At 40.7% G+C, this 20,804-nt stretch overlaps 1 long non-coding RNA gene across 1 annotated transcript; it reads right to left on the bottom strand.

Moving 5' to 3' along the window:
• Nucleotides 1-3,211: 3,211 nt before the first annotated feature.
• On the bottom strand, nt 3,212-20,070 carry LOC145506699 (uncharacterized). Its single transcript, XR_014054191.1, has 6 exons — nt 19,972-20,070; nt 12,768-12,971; nt 12,288-12,425; nt 11,469-11,552; nt 3,654-3,725; nt 3,212-3,375 (listed from the first exon to the last, which is right to left on the bottom strand). It is a non-coding gene; the product is annotated as an uncharacterized LOC145506699 (long non-coding RNA).
• Between the last annotated feature and the right edge of the window lie 734 nt (nt 20,071-20,804).

Here is a 20,804-nt window from a genome sequence, read left to right as displayed (position 1 = left end):
AATGCCCTTCTAAGATTATCTAAAAGTAACTGTAGACAGCAATTAAGCAATATCCTTTTAAGATTATTGAAGAGCTGGGTGAGATGTAGTGCTAAAATATTTTGGAACTCTAAAAATTGCTGAAACAGAACATGTCTTTACAAGTTTCTACCTTTGTATTCACTTGTTCTCTTTTATGTTCTTCTGTCCTAGGAATTAAGCACTTTCTTATGTAACCAATTCTGTGGTTGCAATTGGAAGCTAAGTTTCCTGCCTCTCCAGCACTCAGATCTTAGAATTTGCATTTGTTTACATCTTATTTGGGAAGTACTCTATCAAGTTTTCCATACCATGCACCACTTTCTATCATACTGCATAATTTACTATTTTATTATTTAATGTCTGTCTAACCCTGCTAGAAAGTAAATACCACAAGAGCAAAGATTTTGTTTTGCTTTGTTTTGTTCATGGTTATAGCTCCACTGCCTAGAATAGTATCTGGCAAATAGCATCTACTTCATAAATATTTATTGACTGAATGAAATAAAACATAAAGAGGAAAGATTTTGCTGAGATCACTGATGATAATGTGCTATGAACTGAAGAATATAAATAACTCAATAATATGCATCCCCTAAATAAATTAAAATATAATGTTTGGATGTTCATCATTTGTATGTCCATAGAAGGATCCATCTGTAGCTTTTGAACTTTAAGGTTATCCTATAGTATTAGGTTTTCTAATCCAGATTTCCCTGGTCAGACCCACTTTACCATCCATCACTTGGGCCCATTATGATATGGGTCACTTCACATGGATGTATTATAACTTCTTTGAGACTATCAGGCATGTATACGGAAAAACAAATCAAGTCAAGGTGGAGTTAGAGAGGAGCTTGTTGCATTTGCACATCCAATACCACAGAAAAATACCAAACCTCTTCCAAATAATACATTATCATGTATTCACATTCCATCAAGTGAATGGAAATATTTCTGCTAATTCCATTACAGTTTTGCCATTGTATCTTATTTGCTAGAATTAGGTTAATTTATCGACTTTCCTGATGGCTCATCTGCCAATGTAGGAGATGTGGGTTCGATCCCTGGGTCAGGAAGATCCTCCCTCAAAGAAGGAAACGGCAACCCACTCTGGTACTCTTACCTGGGAAATCCCATGGACAGAGGAGCCTGATGGGCTACAGTCCATGGGGTTGCAAAAGAGTCGGACACGACTTAGCAACTAAACAACAACAACAAATTCTGCCTCTAGTCAGAGTGCCAGGAGCAGGCTATTTTGCAAATACATCTCTGATCAAGGACTCTCTTGAAGTTTTGACCTTAGAGACATAGTATTAATAGAATCTTCTTTTTCTCATGTGATGTAGTTGAATGAAAATAAGAGTAAAATGGTTTCCCTTGCTGCAACTCAAGCACTATATAACCATTGTGCAAAAGTAAGGCACACGCGCAGAAATACAACCCGCTTATAAATGAAATATCTTTTTGTGGTTAGCAATGAGGCTGTCTCAATGTAGAGAATTTGTTTTAGAGCTGAAAGAAATCAGATCGAGCCAATCAAAACACAGAGTATCATGTGGCGGTAAAGCTCCGAGAATAATTTCTTGAAGTTATAAATACAAGCAAACAGTGAGTTTGGTTACTGACATTAATGAATTTATCATCATAAAGATGTGTTTTAACTTGATTTCAATGGTTTGTAAGCCTAGGGTCAAGTGATAAGGACTGGAAGGCTATTACTTCCCATGATACTATCATCTGAAAACATGGACTGTTATCAAATGAGAGGGACAAAGAAAAAGAGAAGAAATTCTAAAATAAATAAATAAATAAATAAAAGGGACAAGTTGGGGGACAGAAAACTTAGAGCCTGCTAAACTGGAAACAATTTTGAGACTCCACATCTGATCAGTTGAATGCACAGATGTACAGGCAGGAGGAAGTGGCAGGCAGTGCACAGTATTGCTGTCTTGTGAGGGTAGGCCAGTCCAGTGCCCCCAACTCATGCTAGGCAGAGGCCCTGAGGGTGGGGCAGCAGTTGTCTGAAAGTTGCATGGTAAAAGGATGACCCTGGGCTTCCTAACACAAGGACGTTACTTGAGTTTGTATGTCCTTGTGCTTATATGGTCATTGCTCGCTAAGCCACACACCTGTGGATGACACTTTGGGATGATTCTGTTTGTCCCATGTCCCATTTCCTTCTTATGATAGTCCACTAGCTACCCTCCACAAAAAAGCAACGCATAAACATACATCTGGCTGGTTCTTTTCTGCAGCCAAAGTGGCATGGCTGTACTACTGTGACATGGCACCCCCAATTCCAGAGTGTGAAGGGGTTTCCACCAATCATTTCTCAGAGACCAGTTGGTTGTCCTACAGCTCAACTCAGTATCAGAGATAGTGTCAGATCCCACATCTTTTGTCCATTTTTAAAAATATTTATTTATTTATTTTGGGGGGCTGTGCCGGGTCTTCGTTGCTGGGCACAGGCTTTCTCTGGCTGCGGAGAGCGGTGGCTACTCTTCGTGCACCGGCTTCTCATTGTGGTGGCTTCTCTTGTAGCAGAGCACTGACTCTAGGTGTGTGGGCTTCAGAGTTGTGGTGCACAGGCTTCCTTGCCCCGTGGCATGTGGGTTCTTTCCAGACCAGGGATCAAATCCGTGTCCCCTGCATTGGCAGGCAGATTCGTAACCGCTGGACCACCAGGGAGGTCCCAGATCCCACGGTTTAAGAGTTCAATCCTACAAGACTGTCCCCCATCCCCACTTCAGATGCTACTTGTAAGTCCAGGCTATCACCTCTATTCAAGATCCACAGGCTATAGATTAGAGTTCTGTGACCACCCTCTGCCCCCTCAACACACCTCCTCTCCAGCTTCTTGGACCATTAATTTGCTACAGTGGTGCAGAACTCAGAGAAACATTTTACTTACTAGATTCACCAGTTTATGGTAAAAGGGTATCACTCAAGTCCAGCTAGATGGAAGAAATGCATAAGCATAGGGAAAGGGTGTGGGGGCTTCCATGCCCTTCCCTTTGCCATTGTTCTCAAATTTCCTCATGTTCACCAACCCGGAAGCTCTCCACAAACCTGACCTTCTGGGGGTTTGTGGATGCTGCATTACATAGGCACAACTGATTAAATCATTGGCCACTGGCGATGGATTTACCCTCCAGCCCCTGCTCGCTCTCCAGAGGTTAAGAGGTGATACTGAAAGTCCCAACCTTTTAATAATGTAGTTGATTCTGCTGGCATTCAGCTCCCACCCTTATACACAGTCCCAGAGTAGTCTCATTAACTTAATAAAAGTCATCTTTGCAGACATCTTTGCACCCTCGTCAGTAAAGTTATTCCAAAGGTTTTAGGAGCTCTGTGCTAAAATTTGGGACAAAGACCAAAGATACATTTACTATAAATCACATATTACAACCTCACACACCATCATATAGATACCCCTTGACCTCTCCCTTGGCCTAACCTTGTTTCTTTCAGCCCCGTCTAAGCAGTTGGAACCTGAAGGGGATGTGGGATGGGAAAAAACTGCTTGCCTAAAATTGCCTGAAGTCATCCCTCCTTAATGACAGCCGCAGAGCGATGCTGTCCTACAAGCTGGAATGGTGACCCAGAAAGTTTGAGAAAATGCTTATTTTTACCTGCACAGGATGATGAGAAAGTGTCATCACACTTAAAACAGAATTAGAAGTAGGTCCATACTCAACAAACACCTAAGGAATAAATTAATATGTGGATTTGTGTGTATACATGTGTGAAAGAGGGAAAAGAGAAAGGATTTAAACATTTGTTTCTTATTGAAGGATCTGTTCTGGACTACAAAGTATTTCACCGAAATATGGAAAACTCTCCTGATTGAGTAAAAGTGGGTCACAAGTAATTGTTCCTCATCGTATCCACCCCCGACATACGCCCCTATATACAAATAGGCGGGCCCATACCATCTATTTTTTTTTTAATGCCTACTGCCTTTAAAAAATGATGCTACTAAAATGTAAATACATTCTTATTGTAAATGATTCAAATATTATAAAATACAAAAAATAAAGGGATGGAAATGTGAATATCTTTGTGCTTCCCAATTTGATTCATTTGCCTAGAGAAGAAAATGTCAATGTTTTGGTGAACATCCTTCTTGTCTTTTAAAAAAGTGCACACAGACATATATATATTACACACTACACAAATTCTATCTTGGTTGGTTGTGACACACATGTGATCATAACATATAGACAAACCATTCTTCAACTTGCTTTTTCACATAACAATAGGTCTTGTAGAGCTCTATACATCATTGCATGAAGCTCTTTCTACCTCCTTCTAGTGACTACCAGTATTTCATATTATGGATACAATATATATTGTAACACCACATCCCTATATAACTGATATTGAACATCTTGTAAACATATCTAAGTGCATTTTTAGGGTGGGAAAATTGCTGAATCAAAGGTTATATGCATTTTAAAAAATTGTTCTTCCAGATTCACTCCCCACCCCCCACGTATTTTATATTATGCATTGGATGCTTAGTCACTCAGTCTTGTGAGACTCTTTGCAAGTTCATGGACTGTAACCTTCCTGGCTCCTCTCTCCATGGGGTTCTCCAGGCAAGAATACTTGAGTGGGTTGCCATGCTCTCCTCCAGGGAATCTTCCCAATCCAGGGATCGAACCCAGATCTCCTGCATGGCAGGCAGATTCTTTACCGTCTGAGCTACCCATATATACATTATATATATTAACCCATATATATTATGCATTAGTTCCTGGTTAAATATTTGATACTTACATTTATTTTAATTTTTAACAATCTGATAGGTAAAAATTGGTATACTATTATTTTAATTTGTATGTTTCAGATGACAGCAAATTTGAATATATTTTATTACTTATCATTTATCTTCTGTAAATTTTAAAAATATCTTTTGCCTTCTTTTAAATAGATTTTTTGAGATTTCCTTATTAATTTGTAGGAATTCAATCTACTCTAGGGGCTTCCCTGATAATTCAGTTGATAAAGAATCTGCCTACAATGCAGGAGACTCTGGTTTGATTCCTGGGTCAAGAAGATCCACTGGAGAAGGGATAGGCCACCCACTCCAGTATTCTCGGGCTTTCCTTGTGGCTCAGCTGGTAAAGAATCTGCCTGCAATGTGGGAGAGCTGGGTTTGATCCTTGGGTTGGAAAGATCCCATGGAGAATGGGAAGGCTACCCACTCAAGTATTCTGGCCTGGAGAATTTCATGGACTGTATAGTCCATAAGGTCGCAGAGTCAGACACCACTGAGTGCTTTCACCTTCACTTTCAATATACTCTAGATACTAATTATTAGTCCTTTAAACATGTAGCAATGTTTTCTCCTTGTCATGTAACAATTTTGCTCATGGTGTCTTTTGCTGTACTAAAATTTTTAATCGGACAAATTTACAGTATTTTCCTTTATGGCTTTTCTGGCCTTTTTTTTTTTTTTTTTTGAAATTATTTCCTTATCCTAAAGTTGGAGAAATATTCTACAATGTTTTGTTCTGACATGCATTTTAAGAATAACTCTGAATTTATCTGGAGTTTATTCCAGTGAGTGGTACTTAGATATGAAGATTCGTTACAAATATATCAATAGTTATTTCACTCAACATAATTTGACAAATTGTCCATTTTCCCAGTTTAAATGTCACTTTTATTATAAACTAAGTTGTTATTTACACCTGGCTTTGTGTTTGGTCATTGGTTAAGAATTCCATGTTCCAAGAAAATTTAGCACATAACATTCAACATTGGAAAATGAGTCCCGTCCCCCACCCCCCACCAAAATTCCAAGATAGTTTTGGCTTAGACCGTAAAGCATCTGTCTACAATGTGGGAGACCAGGGTTCGATCCCTGGGTCGGGAAGATCCTCTGGAGAAGGAAATGGCAACCGACTCCAGTACTTTTGCCTGGAAAATCCCATGGATGGAGGAGCCTAGTAGGCTACAGTCTATGGGGTCACAAGAGTTGGACACAACTGAGCAACTTCACTTCAGAGAAAGCACAGATACACAAAATTTTAAATGATAAAGGAGAAATAACTGCATTAAAAGAAACATTAAAGATGACCGAGATACATGCAAATGATTTGGAAACCTAGATAAAAATGAATAACTTTCTAGAAATTTTCCAAATTTACCATAAATGATTCCAGAAGAGTTAGAAAATCTAAACAATCAGATTTTTGTAGAAGAAATGAGAAAACTGTCAAAGAGCTACACCCTCACAAAAGCAACAGGACCAGATAGTATTATAGGTGAATTTGATAAGACCACTAGGAATATTAGTAGAAACTCTCTTTTACAAGTAAGAAAGTCTAAAATTGTACATTTCTATATGCATGTATTTTATATGGTAACTATTCAAAGAGATTGCCTGTTCAGTACTCATCAGTTAGGTTTCATTGTTACTTCTGTGTAAGGGAAAAAAAATCGTATAAATTATTTTGTAAACTAAAAAAAAAAATACTGAGCTAAAGTTACCTTCTATAGGACTTCCCTTCAGCCCTACTTCCCCATTCCCCAAAACTCTTACTTTTCACAAATACCCTCACCTGGAGAGCCCAACCCAAGACAGACACATGTTCTATTATGGTCTAGTGCTCTTTCTATCTTTTGTTTGTTTGTTTCCAGTTATTTACCTTCATTCAGTGGTTGCAGTAAAGGGTTCTGTGGGGATATGAACAGTGCACTGAGAGAATGTGGTTTTACCACATCTGTATACTTTATACTAGTATATATACTGGTATATATTCCAGGGCTTCCCTGGTGGCTCAGATGGTAAAGAATCTGCCTGCAATGTGAGAGACCTAGGTTCGATCCCTGGGTTTGGAAGATCACCTGGAGAAGGGAATGGCAACCCACCCCAGTATTCTTGCCTGGAGAATTCCACAGACAGAGGAGCCTGGCAGGCTATATAGTCCATGGGATCACAAAGAGTCAGACACAACTGAGTGACTTTCACTTTATACTCTCCATGGTCTAGTTCTATGCACAATAGGAACTAGACTTTTTACTGATTTTTTTCAACTGATTCTTAAAAACTGATACCAGGTAGTCTCAGACTAAATGAAAAAACAAAGAACTTCCCTGGTGGTCCAGTGGTTAACACCTTACCTTTCAATGCATGGGGTGTGGGTTCAATCCCTCGTCAAGGAGCTTAAGATCCCATGTATCTCATGGCCAAAAAAAAAACATAAAGCAGAAGCAATATTGTAACAAATTCTAAAGATGGTCTACCTAAAGAAAAATCTTTTTTTAAGAAAGCAAACTCTCTCAATAATAAAATATTTAAAAAACAAGGTGCTCAGAAAATGTGCATATTTAACTTGCAAAGGATGTTACTCACAATTGTTAGAATTTTAATGTTATTTTCTGAATATAAAAATATTTTAGACCGATTTATAAAGATCAGAGAAAATTTAGGTTGATATGAATGTTGTATGAAATTATTATATGGGTATTGAACAACTCAGGACATGTTCTTATTGGCATTTTAAAGTTGAAGTTGCTCTTAAGTATTAACTAGTGAACTAGCGAATAATTAAAATGCTGTTAGAATGGATTCAAGGCCTATTAGTTTGCTTGCAGACCAAAGATCCTAAGAAATCTGCTACTGTCAATAAGGGCAATTGATACACTTTTATTTGCACACTAAAGAAAAGTTGTGTGGATACCAAAATGTACATTTTCTAGAATATGGGAATTTAGGCTTTCGTGCCTAAACTGGAAATGTGATACTAATATAAATGAATCAACAATGGAAATGCAGGACTCTTGAGAGTCCCTTGGACTGCAAGAAGATCCAACCAGTCCATCCTAAAGGAGATCAGTCCTGGGTGTTCATTGGAAGGACTGATGTTGAAGCTGAAACTCCAATACTTTGGCCACCTGATGTTAAGAGTTGACTCATTAGAAAAGACCCTAATGCTGGGAAGGATTGAGGGCAGGAGAAGAAGGGGACAACAGAGGATGAGATGATTGGATGGCATCACCGAATTGATGGACATGGGTTTGGGTAGACTCCAGGATTTGGTGATGGACAAGGAGGCCTGGCATGCTGTGATTCATGGGGTCGCAAAGAGTCAGACACTACTGAGCGACTGAACTGAATTGAATAATATCTGACATTTCTATATGCTTTATTGCTTTTCAAATAAATTTCATAGCTCTTTTATTGGGATTACTGGACCTAAAATCTATTTAGACAGTTTATGCAGACTATCATTTCCTTCACTTTGAATGGATTGATTTAGGAATTTCAAACAACCAGTCTGACATTTTTGTACTAAATTAATGTCTTTCTTGACCAAACCAACTAACTTAAACTGTTGTCCTGGTGAAAGGCAGATGTTTCCTGAGACAGTTTTGGTCAGTCTATGCCAGTTCAGAACATGAATCTGTGTGGTACATATGCCTAACTGCATCGTACGAAGACTTGGAGCAGAGGCAGACCTGGTATTAGGAGCTCTCCAACACCCATGAGGGGGCTTGCATCTCCTTTACTCCTACTCTTTGTGTCCTTTTGCTCTATGATCTGTTGTTGTTGTTAATATTTATCTATTTGGCTGCTCCAGGTCTTAATTGCGACACTTGAGATCTAGTTCCCTGACCAGGAATAAAACCCAGGCCCCCTGTACTGCAGCATGGAATCTCAGCCACTGGGCCACCAGGGAAGTCCCTCTATGATCTGGTTTTATACTCCTGCTCTCTTAATTGGTTTTCCCAGCCCTAGTTCTGCCTTTCTTCTCCCAGTTTCATTTACTGCTAATGGCAACAAACTCCATTCATGCCTTATGATAGGGTCTTTGTATTAAAAAACAAAAAAAGCAAACTATAGTCAAACACTATCATCAGGAAGATAATAAAATCTGCAGGTGTCTTTTGATTAAATGAGTCCAAAGCCCACAAGGGATGTTAAAATTTCTTTAGAAAAAAAGAGGGGGAAGAGAAAGAAATCTAGGAAGTTTTACATACATTTTAAAACTAGACTTTCTCTTAGCAAATTGGAGATGTTAGTTGAGGAGATTTTGCAGACAATGCAAGCCCCAAGATATTTCAAATTGAAATATTATGATGCATAAGAAAAATATTTGTTCTGCTGAGATTAAAAGGTTAATTTAAAATTTTTTTACTTTACATTATAGAAAGTACATAATCTATTATTGTCTACTCCATTCTCCTTCCAGATCTTTAGCCCACTTCATCAGTCTTCCAATGAAATACTGAGCAGCAAAACCTCTTGGAGAGACTCCTTCACTGGTGATGTGAGGAGGAAAAATTTGCTTTCCTTTCCCCACGGAGGCATGGGGCAGCCAAATGTACATATTTTATTTTGAGGCTACAAGAAGCATCTTTGTCAAATAACTGCTCACATGGATTTCTAACTGGCAAGAGTAGCTACTTCTCAGAGCCAAGTAAAGATTTTGTTCAACAGCTACATGTCCAGGGTGAAGGTGCTCAAGAGATCTTTTTTCCTCTTTGTGACAGAGTAATGTCAAAGTCATTCATTGGAACACAGAGTATGACATGTAAGAAACAACAGCGATCAGTTTCCTTCTTTGCCCTGAAGACACCAACAGGCTTGTCCAAGTACATGTAAGAGATACCACCCAGACTCACAATTTGTAACTTGTCCCATTTATAACAACCATGGAATCTCACTGGATTCATCTTTTGGTTTGTGTTGCATTTTGACAAATCACTCAGAAGGTTGCCAAAGATAATCATCTCCCTTGAGGAATTAAATATTTTGTATCTTTGCTTTCTTCCCAAATGGAAACTCTGGATCATTAGGATCTGGTGTAATGTTCTTTCTTAACTCACATTATGGCATCAAACTTACCCCCACACTACCCCATTAAACTTACCCCATATTAATAGAAAAGGTTTTTTTACCAGTTGTTTTCATGTTGGTATTGAGTTTCCCTCATTAATATTTAGTTCTTTTGCCCCCTTTGAAGCCTCATCACTCCTGGGTCTGTACCATGATAGGATGTCAGTCACTGTTAGATTACGTCTAGACAGTGCAGTCAAACTGGCCAAGGTAAATTCAATATTCAGTCACTTAAGTGGATGACGGTGTGCTTGGCAACCTGCTGGACTGTGTGGTCGTTTGTTTCAGATTTTGCTGTTGAGACAGACCAAGAAGCCTTGTCAGCCATGTCATGATCTTTCAGACATGGTAGGAAATTGTTCATCATTGGAGAAAAGAAATTTCAAATGCTATTAAAGCAAATGGGCTGTTTCAGAATGTTCTTACATCAGCCCATATAGACACACCATCCTCCTAAATTATAATAACATCTCTCATGATAGTGTGTACTTACTCAAGTGTCAGACATGAATCAACTGAAAGTTTTTCATACATAAATTCAGTGAGCCCTTAAAAGATCCTATAAAATAGGTACCATTGTTATGTTTACTTTAGAGATGGGAAAACTGAGACACAGATATTGAGTAATTTATCCAAAATCACATATCTATTAAGTGACAGGGTCAGGATTTGAATGACTCTTGGTGCCACTTGTTTGTAAATACTCACCTCAACATCTCAAAGTGAAATTACCATCAAAATATTCCCCATAACACTTTTGCAGAAGGAAATGGCAACCCTCTCCAGTATTTTTCCTGTGGAAATCCCATGGACAGAGGAGCCTGGTGGGTTACCAAGGGTCACAAAAGAGTTGGACACGACCTAGCAACTAAACAACTAATGTACGCCTGTAAAGTAAAGCTATGTGGTCCAGGTAATGGGGTCAGTTCTTCATTTTACCCATGTGTGTAGCTACAAATTCATATTCTGGGTGCTGAGTTGTCTGTCTTTTCTATGCTGAACAGTACAGACACACTATCTGACCTTCTAGGAATCCTTCTATTATCAGAAGTGTCCTAAATGAAGTATTATCTATAAAAAAAATTGATCACTATGCTGTACATCTGAAATTATATGATGCTGTAAATCAACTATAATTAAATTTTAAAAAGAAGTATCTTTTCTAGTGGAAAGTCACAGCTTTCAGAAGACAGGTCTAACTTTTATAGGATTTTCACATAGATAACCTCTGATGCTGATCCCAATTGCTTGAAGCATAGAAGGTTACAAACATGTCCTGTAGGGACTTCCCTGGTGATCCAGTGGTTAAGAATTCACCTGCCAATGGAGGGGACATGGGTTTGGTCCATGGTCTAGGAATATCCCACATGCCACAGAGCAACAAAGCCAGTGCACCCCAGCTACTGAGCATGTGCACCTAGAGCCAAACCACCGACAGGAGGAGTAGGCCCTGCTCCCTGAAACTAGAGAAAACCCGCTGTGCAGCAAGGAAGACCCAGCACAGCCAAAAATAAATAAATAAATATTTTTAAATGTCCCGTACCTTTTACTACATTTCTCTCACTTCTGCTGGTAAATCCACTGTTTTACTTACCACTCAAGACTGCATTTCGTCCTTACAGGAATTACCTCTGAATGGTTCATAGCAATTCATCCCCTGAAGAGTTAGTTTCCTTATCTATGAAATGGGTATAGAAATGTAGACCTTTGAATGTTATTGCAAAAAAATATCATCAACATACATCTAATAGTTTAGATTAAGGTATGCACAGATTTAAGGTATGCACAGATTTAAGGTATGCACAGATTTAAGGTATGCACAGCATTCCGTAGCTGACTGATACAGAATTTCAACAAATGCCTTCACAAATGGAAATCCATTACTTACACAGTTAATCTTCACAGCAGAATTTCCTGGCTTTAGTCACTGCAATCAATTCAGCTCCATTTAGGAATATTGCCTTCTTCCTGTGGCAATTTTCATAGTGTCTATTCGTCTATTAGTGTCTATTCGTGTTTTCTCCAGCAATACCCATTTTGGAATTTCAGGCAAAAACTTCTCTCTGTATTCCACTCACTAGAGTGTAAACTCTATGAGGCCCAGAAGTTTTGTTTATTTTGTTCATTAGTTTATCACAAACATCTGGCATACAGTAGGTGCTCAAGAATAATGCATTGAATATATGAATCTACAAATGTACATACCCAGATTTTAGAGGGAATCAAACTATTTTAGCTATTAGCCTTTGAAGTCACAAGTTTCTGGGTAAGAATTTCAGCTCAGTTTACCAACTGAGGAAGCCAGAGCAAATTCTTAGGCTCTTTGATATGCAATTTCCTCATTTGAAACTTGGGGGTGATACCTAATTCATAGGGCAGGTATGAGGATTAGAGGGTCATGCAGGCAAAGTACCTGGCCTGCTGTGAAATGCCAGCTGAAGTCCCAGCCCCTGAGAGGGCTCGGGAAGAGTCAGCTCCCACCCATCGGCAATTGCAAAGCTCTTCTTAGTTATTAATGTGTAATAGGCTGGTGTAGTTCGTCTTGTTTTGTCTATGAGGGAGAAAGAGACATGATTAACTAATGGCTATTTAGTTACAGTTACATCTTGCTTCCCTCACTCTCTGGGATGCTCAGGGATGAGTTGGAATTTAGAATATACTTTGGGAGTTGAGGGAGGTGGTTTTGTAAAGACTCTTAAATAATTTCTTTTCTCTGGAGTAATTTTCGGTGGTGAAGAAGGAAACATGGATTATCAGCCTCTACTCATCTGAGAGGGGGCAGGACCATTGAGCATTGTAAGCCACAAGAAGGAGAGCTGTTGACAGCACGCTCAATGCCTTTAGCACATTATTTATAGCCCGCTGCATTGATTAGGACAATTTCCATTGCAACTTTCCTTTGGAATTCCTCAGGCTCAGAAGCAGCAACTTCAGAGGCTCCTTAAAGTAAAATGAGCCTGTCCTTTTGCTGACAGTGTGTTTGGAGGGTTAGATTTGATGGCTGGGTGGCTGACTCCAGGTAAACACATCCACTTCATGGCCCGGCTTGCCCAGTCTTCCTGCTCGTGGCTGCAGGGGACGTGGGGCACAAAGGAGGCTGGAGAGGGAGGACTGGCTCATATGTTTGCAAGATCATCTTACAGGTTCCAGAGTAGAATCCCAGCCCTAGCTAAAGAGAAGCGCAGATGTGTTGCCTAGTAAACTCCTCCTGGGATGGGGGTGGAGGAGGGGATGCAGAGAGACAGAGAACAGGAACTTCTGGAGTGATGTTTCCTAGGCAAGCTGGCTTCGGTTGTCACCAGCATCATCCTTGCACTGGCAGCATGACTGCAGAGAAGGAACAAACTGCTGAGTCTTGGCAGAACATTTTCCATTACTCACTTTTCACAAAATATGGCTCTAGATGTAAGTGTTTGGTGGGAAACTCTCTTAGTTGATCACTTCAATACCATTAAGGCTCCACTACTGTATCAACTGCACAGTCATCTGTTTAAGCGGCTCCTGTTTTTAATTGTGACACGTATCAAGCAAGATGCTCTTAGAGCACATTGAATAAAAATATTCAACAACTATGACCAGGACAGTGAGGGTGACTTGATTCTTCCATTCCGTCATTATTCAGGTGGAATTGGCCAAAGCTGGCACCTCAAGAACAGTGTGGTGGGACATCCCTGGTGGTCCAATGGCCAAGACTCTGTGCTCCCAATGCAGGGGGCCTGGGTTCGATCCCTGGTCAGGAAACTAGATCCCACATGATACAACTAAGTGTTCCCCTGCCACAGCTAAAGATTCCACATGCCACAAGTAAGACTCAGTGCAACCTAATAAATTAAAAAATAAAAATAAAAATAAAGAACAACATGGTGAGCTGATGGAAAGTGTCAAGACCAGAGTGGGGAGGAGTCAACTGACCACACAGAGGTGGAGAGACCCGTGCAGAAGATCCAGAAGAAAAGAGAAGGGCAGACAAGTACGAGATGCGGACAAGTATCCATATCAGCAGAGGGCCAGTTCACAGGTGAGGAGAGGCAACCAGAGCTCAGGACATCAGGTTCTAGACTTTTACTTCCTTCGCTGCAAGATCCCAGCCCAAAGCAGGGGTCTGAGAGACAGGGAGTGACAGAGACGGAGATGGTATCAGGACCACAGGATGACTTGGGCGGGGCTCAAAGCCCACAGCCAGGTAGAGCTGGACTGTGGGATCTGGGAGGCAAGACTTTCTTTTCTTTATATCTGCATCCAGAAGGAAGGACAGTGCCTGATATGAACAAGTACTTAATAAATATTTGTTGAGTGAACAAACGAAAGAAAATGAAGCAAAAGGCAAGCCAAGACATTCAGACTGAGTTAATACTGGGCTGGGCAGGCAGGCCAGAACTGTTTAGAAGTGCAGATGTTTAGGATAAACAAAGATCATAGGTCTCTTCCAAAGCAGCTGTAGGAATTAAGTCCAAACCCCACTAGTGGGTGGACTAAGGTTGAAGGACTATGCCTTGTCGATGACGTGACTGACTCAGGAACCACCAGGGTCAAGGCATTTGGTTAGAGGGCTGACAGAGGTTGATATCTACAGGTGAGCCTTGCAGGTGATCTCCCTGAAGCAGGTTTTATTCCCTTATATGACATCCTGTATGCAGGTCAAGAAGCAACAATTAGAGCCAGACATGGCACAACAGACTGGTTCAAAACTGGGAAAGGAATACGTCAAGGTTGTATGTTTGACACCCTGCTTATTTAACCTATATGCAGAGTACATCATGTGAAATACCGGGCTAGATAAAGCACAAGCTGGAATCAAGATTGCTGGGAGAAATATCAATAATCTCAGATATGCTGATGACACCATGATAATGGCAGAAAGCAAAGAGGAACTAAAGAGCCTTGTGATGAAAGTGAAAGAGGAGAGTGAAAAAGCTAGCTTAAAACTCAACATTAAAAAAATGAAGATCATGGCATCTGGTCCCATCACTTCATGGCAAATAGATGGGGAAACAATGGAAACAGTGACAGACTTTATTTTCCTAGGCTCCAAAATCACCACAGATGGTGACTGCAGCCATGAAATTAAAAGATGCTTGCTGCTTGGAAGAAGAACTATGACAAGCCTAGACAGTGTATTAAAAAGCAGAGACTCATTACTTTGCCAACAAAGGTCTGTCAAGTCAAAGCTATGGTTTTTCCAGTAGTCATGTATGGATGTGAGAGTTGCACCATAAAGAGGGCTGAGGGCCAAAGAACTGATGCTTTTGAATTGTGGTGTTGGAGAAAGACTCTTGAGAGTCCCTTGGACTGCATGGAGATCAAACCAGTCAATCCCAAAAGAAATCAACCCTGAATATTCGTTAGAAGGATTAACGTTGAAGCTGAAGCTCTAATCCTTTGGCCACCTGATGCAAAGAACCGACTCATTGGAAAAGACCCTAATGCTGGGAAAGATTGAAGGTAGGAGGAGAAGGGGGATGACAGAGGATGAGATGGTTGGATGGCATCACCGACTCAATAGACATGAATTTGAGCAGGCTCCAGGAGATGGTGAAGGACAAGGAAATCTGGCATGTGGTAGTCCATGGGGTTGCAAAGAGTCGGACACGACCGAGCAACTAAACAACATGATGTCCTTCTGTGACTATGGCTCTGTTATTGAGGATCCAGGTACTCAGATTACCCACAGCAGGACAGATTTAGAGAACTGGAAGACTGGTGGGGGTTTTGAAGGCTATTTAAAACAGACAAGGAAATTGAGACCAAAAGGAAATTAATGACTTGGTGGACAGAGTCCAAAATATTTTCTCTTTCACTCTGTTTGGTTCTCATTCTTATATGGTTTGTGCTTTGTTCTGTGCCCGTAAGAGACTGTAATCTCCCCAAGGAAGCTATTTTTATAGCATCATTGTCTCAAGTACACATGGTGTAAAAAATGATGGGCAAGCAGTTTCAAATACAGCTGTTGACTGATAGAATGAGTGAGCAAATTTTTAAAAAAAAAAAAATACATTTTTAAAGAAACAAGTGAGGGGGCTTCCCTGGTGGCTCAGTGGTAAAGAATCTGTCTGCCAATGCAGAAGACACATGTTCGATCCCTGATCCAGGAAGATTCTACATGCTGTAGAGCATCTAAGCCAGTGTGCCACAACTATTAGTGATGCAGTTGTGGCGTCACTAGAGCCCATGCTTCACAACAATAGAAGCCACCTCAATGAGAAACCCACCCACCCCAACTAGAGAGTAGTCCCTGCTTGCCACAACTAGAGAAAAGCCTGCACAGCAAAGAAGACTCAGCATAGCCAAAAATAAATAAATAAATAAATAAAAAGACAAGTGATTTGTATTGAAATTCAGATTCCCTGCATAATGAAAAATCTATAAAGAGCTCAGTGTAGCTGCTTTTCCTCTCATGCATGTCCAGGGTTCAGGATTCAGACAGTAATATCACCTCTGCTATAGGGACTGATAATAGAAATAACTGAGATGAGATGGTACTAGGCTTCCCTGGTGGCTCAGCTAGTAAAGAATCTGCCTGCAATGCAGGAGACCTGGGTTCGATCCCTGGGTTGGGAAGATCTCCTGCAGAAGGGAAAGGCTACCTACTCCAGTATTCTGGCCTGGTCTCAAAGAGTTCGAACATGACTGAGCAATTTTCACTTCACTTTGTGATTTTATGAATTCAATTTTGAAAATTATATGCACAACTTAAAAATTTAGAGTGTGCCCTCAGGATTCCTTTTAGCCATATGTTTATTATGCATAAATGAAAACCGACATTTTACAAATGACACATCCTTGTCAGCTTTCGTTATTTTATAATAACAACCTTATTTTATAAGTTAGCCTTTTACATTTCACTAATAGTACATTAAAATACAATAGGAATCACTAGGTCATTTGGAATCTAAAAAGCAAAACAAACAAAAACCAAGCTCATAGATACAGAGAACAGACTGGTGGTTGCCGGGGAAGGGGCTTTGGGGATGGGTGAGATGAGTGAAGGGGGATTAAAGTTACAAACTTCCATTGATAAAGTAAATAAATCACAAGGATGTAATGAACAGCATGGTGACAATAGTTAATAATACCGTATTACATATTTGAAACTTGCTAAGAGAGTAAATATTAAAAGTCCTCATCACAAAAAAAAGGTTTTTTTTTGTAACTATGTATGGTGACATATGATAACTAGACTTATTGTGATCATTTCACAATGTATACATATATCAAGTCATTATGGTGTACAGCAGAAACTAAAGCAATTTTATGTCAATTGTACTTCAATTTTTAAAAAGAAAGATATAATTCCAGTGTAGTTGCTTAGTTGCTAAGTCGTATCTGACTCTTTTGTAACCCCATGGACTGTAGCCCATCAGACTCTCTGTACATGGACTTTCCCAGGCAAGATTACTGGAGTGGGTTGTCATTTCCTTCTCCAGTGGGTCTTCCCAACCTAGGGATCAAACCCAGGTCTCCTGGACCATTGGCAGGCGGGTTCTTTACCACCAAGCCACCAGGGAAGCCCCCAGTGTTGATGGGAGGCAATAAAAGTAAAAATCTCAAATTCTTCTTTAAATGGCTAGTCCTTTCAGAGTGGGAACTCTGTGATCGGGAAAGAAAGATTGGAACAGGGAAGAGGGGAGAGTGAACAGGGAGGCTGGGACTGACATATACACACACTGCTGCATATAAAATGGATAACTAATAAGAACCTACTGTATAGCACAGGGAACTCTAGTCAATATTCTCTAATGGTCTATATGGGGAAAGAATCTTAAGAAAAAGAGTGGATATATGTATGTGTGTATGTATATATATATATATATATTTATATATAATAAACTGAATCACATTGCTGTACAGTGGAAATTGATACAACACCGTATATCAACTACACTTCAATAAATTTTTTTTAAAACAAGGAAGAACGTCTAGAACAGTGGTTATACTGGCTAATGTTCTTTAGCACACTGGCTTGAAAGCAGTGAGGAGTCCTTTAAAAACAAATACCCCGGGAACTCCCTTGCTGTCCAGTGGTTAGGACTCTGTGCCCTCGCTGTTGAAGGCCTGGGCTCAATCCCTGGTCAGGGAGCTAAGATCCCACAAGCCACACAGCCGAAATAAAGTAAAATAAAAACACATATCCAGACTCAACTCTAAATAAGATTCAAAGATGGGACTCAAGCATTAGTATTTTGAAAAAACTCCCTGAGGATTTTGATGTATACTCTGACTAAGAAACCACACTAGAAGAAAAAATCAAATTAACAAATTCTTTAGTGACTGCCCCAAGGAAGGTGAAATTTCCTCTGAAAGTTCTGAATTTCTTTTTCAATTTTCTCTTTCAAGTTTGAAGTCTCTCCATCCACTCTCACCACCCTCCACCACTACCGGTACCCAGATAATTCAGCTTCAACCCATTCACACTGCTCTCATGGAGGGTCTCCTAAAGTCATTCACACTATGATGTAGATAATTGATAAGGCTTAATACTTCATCAGTTGACAGAAGCAGGGTCTCTGGACCTTGGCACTATTGACATGCTGGGTAACTCTTTGTGGTAGCAGCTATCCTGGGTCTTGTAGGAAGTTTAGCAATATCACTCGCAAGATGACAGTATCACCCTCCCAGGTTATAACAGTCAAAAGTGTCTCCCCACATTGTCAAATATCCCCTGGAGGGCAAACTTGCCCTACCTTGAGAATCACTGAACTAGAAAACAACCCCAAATGGTGTATCAGGAGGAGTAGGGTGCTTTGTGCACAAAGATAGACCCTGTAGAAATGGAGAAATGGAGAAGATCGTTATGGCTAAGAAATCTGGAGAACTTTATTTAAGAGGCAGAACCTACAGGGTCTGGATTAAGACACAGAGAGTATTATTGTCTCCACGCACCCATCTGACCTCTATTTGCAGAGTGATTTGAGTTTTAGTGATGATCAAAGGACAAGAGGGACTCTAACTACGACATTTTAGGCCTGAGCTAATTCATGGCTGAAGTATTCGAAGAACTGGAGAGACTTTCCTTGTACTCCCCCAATCCTGGCACCCTCTCAGAAGTAAAAATGGGCCTCGGGAATGCTACTCAGCCATGATAAGAATGAAATAATGCAGTGACATGGATAGGCCTACCAATTCTCATGCTAAGCAAAGTAAGTCAGAAAGAGAAAGGCAAATACCACAGGATATCACCTATACGTGGAATCTAAAACAGGACACAAACGAACTCAGCTATGAAACAGACTCATGAGAACAGACTTGTGATTGCCAAAGGGTGGGGGGAGGCAGATGGAGGAGGGACGGACTGGGGATTTGAGATTAGCAGGTGCAAATTATTATATATAGAATGGATAACCGACAAGGTCCTACTGAATAGCACAGGTAACTATAGTCAATATCTTGTGATAAACCATAATAGAAAAGAATATGATAAGGAATGTATCAACCCGGGTCTCCCGCATTGTAGGCAGACACTTTACCATCTGAGCCACCAGGGAAGTCCCAAGGAATGTATATATACGTCTAAATGAGTCACTTTGCTGTAGAGCAGACATTAACACAACACTGTAAATCAACTCTACTTCAGTAAAAATTTTAAATAGTAGCCCCAAGGAAGCAAACTCCAGTCAGAGAGAGAGTCTGGGAAGCTGGCGACAGTCCAGGTAAATTCCAGAAGCCAGGTCACTAAAGAGCTGCTCACTTCCAAGGGCCATCACAACCCTCCAGAGCCCTGCGACCCTGGGCTGAAGCCAACCCCGGGGCCCCTAGGAGGCCTTTCCAGTAGACGCAGTCACCGTTCAGAAAGTGTTGCTGCTTGCTGTGAAACAATAAAAGAGAATTACACAAAGGGTGCGGTGCCAGCAGGCCAAAGAGGCCTCAGTGAGGAGACATTTCTGAAGTCTGAAGGTGTGCGTGGGGGCTGTGTAAATGACCTGGTTAATTTTTAACCTCCCCGAGGATGAGTACTGAATCAGAGGACTGCATTTCTATGGTGTCAGGCAATATTCCTATTGAGGCCAGGGTGTCACCTGACAGGCACCAGTGAGTAATGCCCCAGGCAGTGGCACCACTGTACCCTCGGTCACCTCCCGCCACGGCCCAGTTTAAATTACACTGGGATCCAGGGTTTCACACTTGTCCTGGCTGGCGTGTTCCTTCCAGCTACCTTTCCATTGTTCCACCTTCCTCTTCGTTGCAGCATTCAGGCGACTACCATTTCACATTGTTAACTCATTGCCATGGTTTCCATTCAGTGAGCAATGATGTCACAGTGGTGAGAACTAGAGCTCCCTCTCTCCTCTGATTACAGTTCCCTTGTCACATGCCCTACAATTTGGTTAATGCTCACAGCAATCAGTTCTCTTTTACATGGGTTCTGTCTTACACTGGCCGTGTGATTTCCAGCTGATCGCAGGGCAGGGGCTGAGCGGAGATGAAAACTGGGACAGGCAGGATCTATCTACTAGTGGCATCCAGGTGCAGGCTCCGTGAGTTATCACAGAGACAGCCTCAGGCGCGGGCAGTAGAAACGAACGAATGGAAGATTACAAAGTCTGCAGCTTTTAAAAGTTTTATTTTGACATCAATAGCAAACTTTTCAAATCAAGGTGAGTAAAAAGATACCCACTCCAGTATTCTTGCCTGGAGCATCCCATGGACAGAGGAGCCTGGTGGGCTGCAGTCCAGAGGTCGCAAAGAGTCCGTCCGACACGACCGAAGTGACTGAGCACAAAAAGATGTAAAAGCCATCCATCATCCCACCACATAGAGCTGGTCATTGTCAACATTTTCACTCTCATCCTAGACTTTATTCATACATAAGGGTAGCTGGGAAGAGAGCCCATGAATGGAGACTGGGGATGTGGTAATCTCCTCACCTTAATCCTGATATAGGGACTTCCCGGGTGGTCCAGTGGCTAAGACTCCCAGGTCCCAATGCAGGGGA

Source organism: Giraffa tippelskirchi, chromosome 5, assembly GCF_054371585.1.
Source record: "Giraffa tippelskirchi isolate mGirTip1 chromosome 5, T2T-mGirTip1v1.2.pri, whole genome shotgun sequence".
NCBI classification, from domain to species: domain Eukaryota; kingdom Metazoa; phylum Chordata; class Mammalia; order Artiodactyla; family Giraffidae; genus Giraffa; species Giraffa tippelskirchi.
The sequence above is the reverse complement of the archived record's forward strand: the minus strand, read 5'-3'. Positions and strand labels throughout refer to the sequence as shown.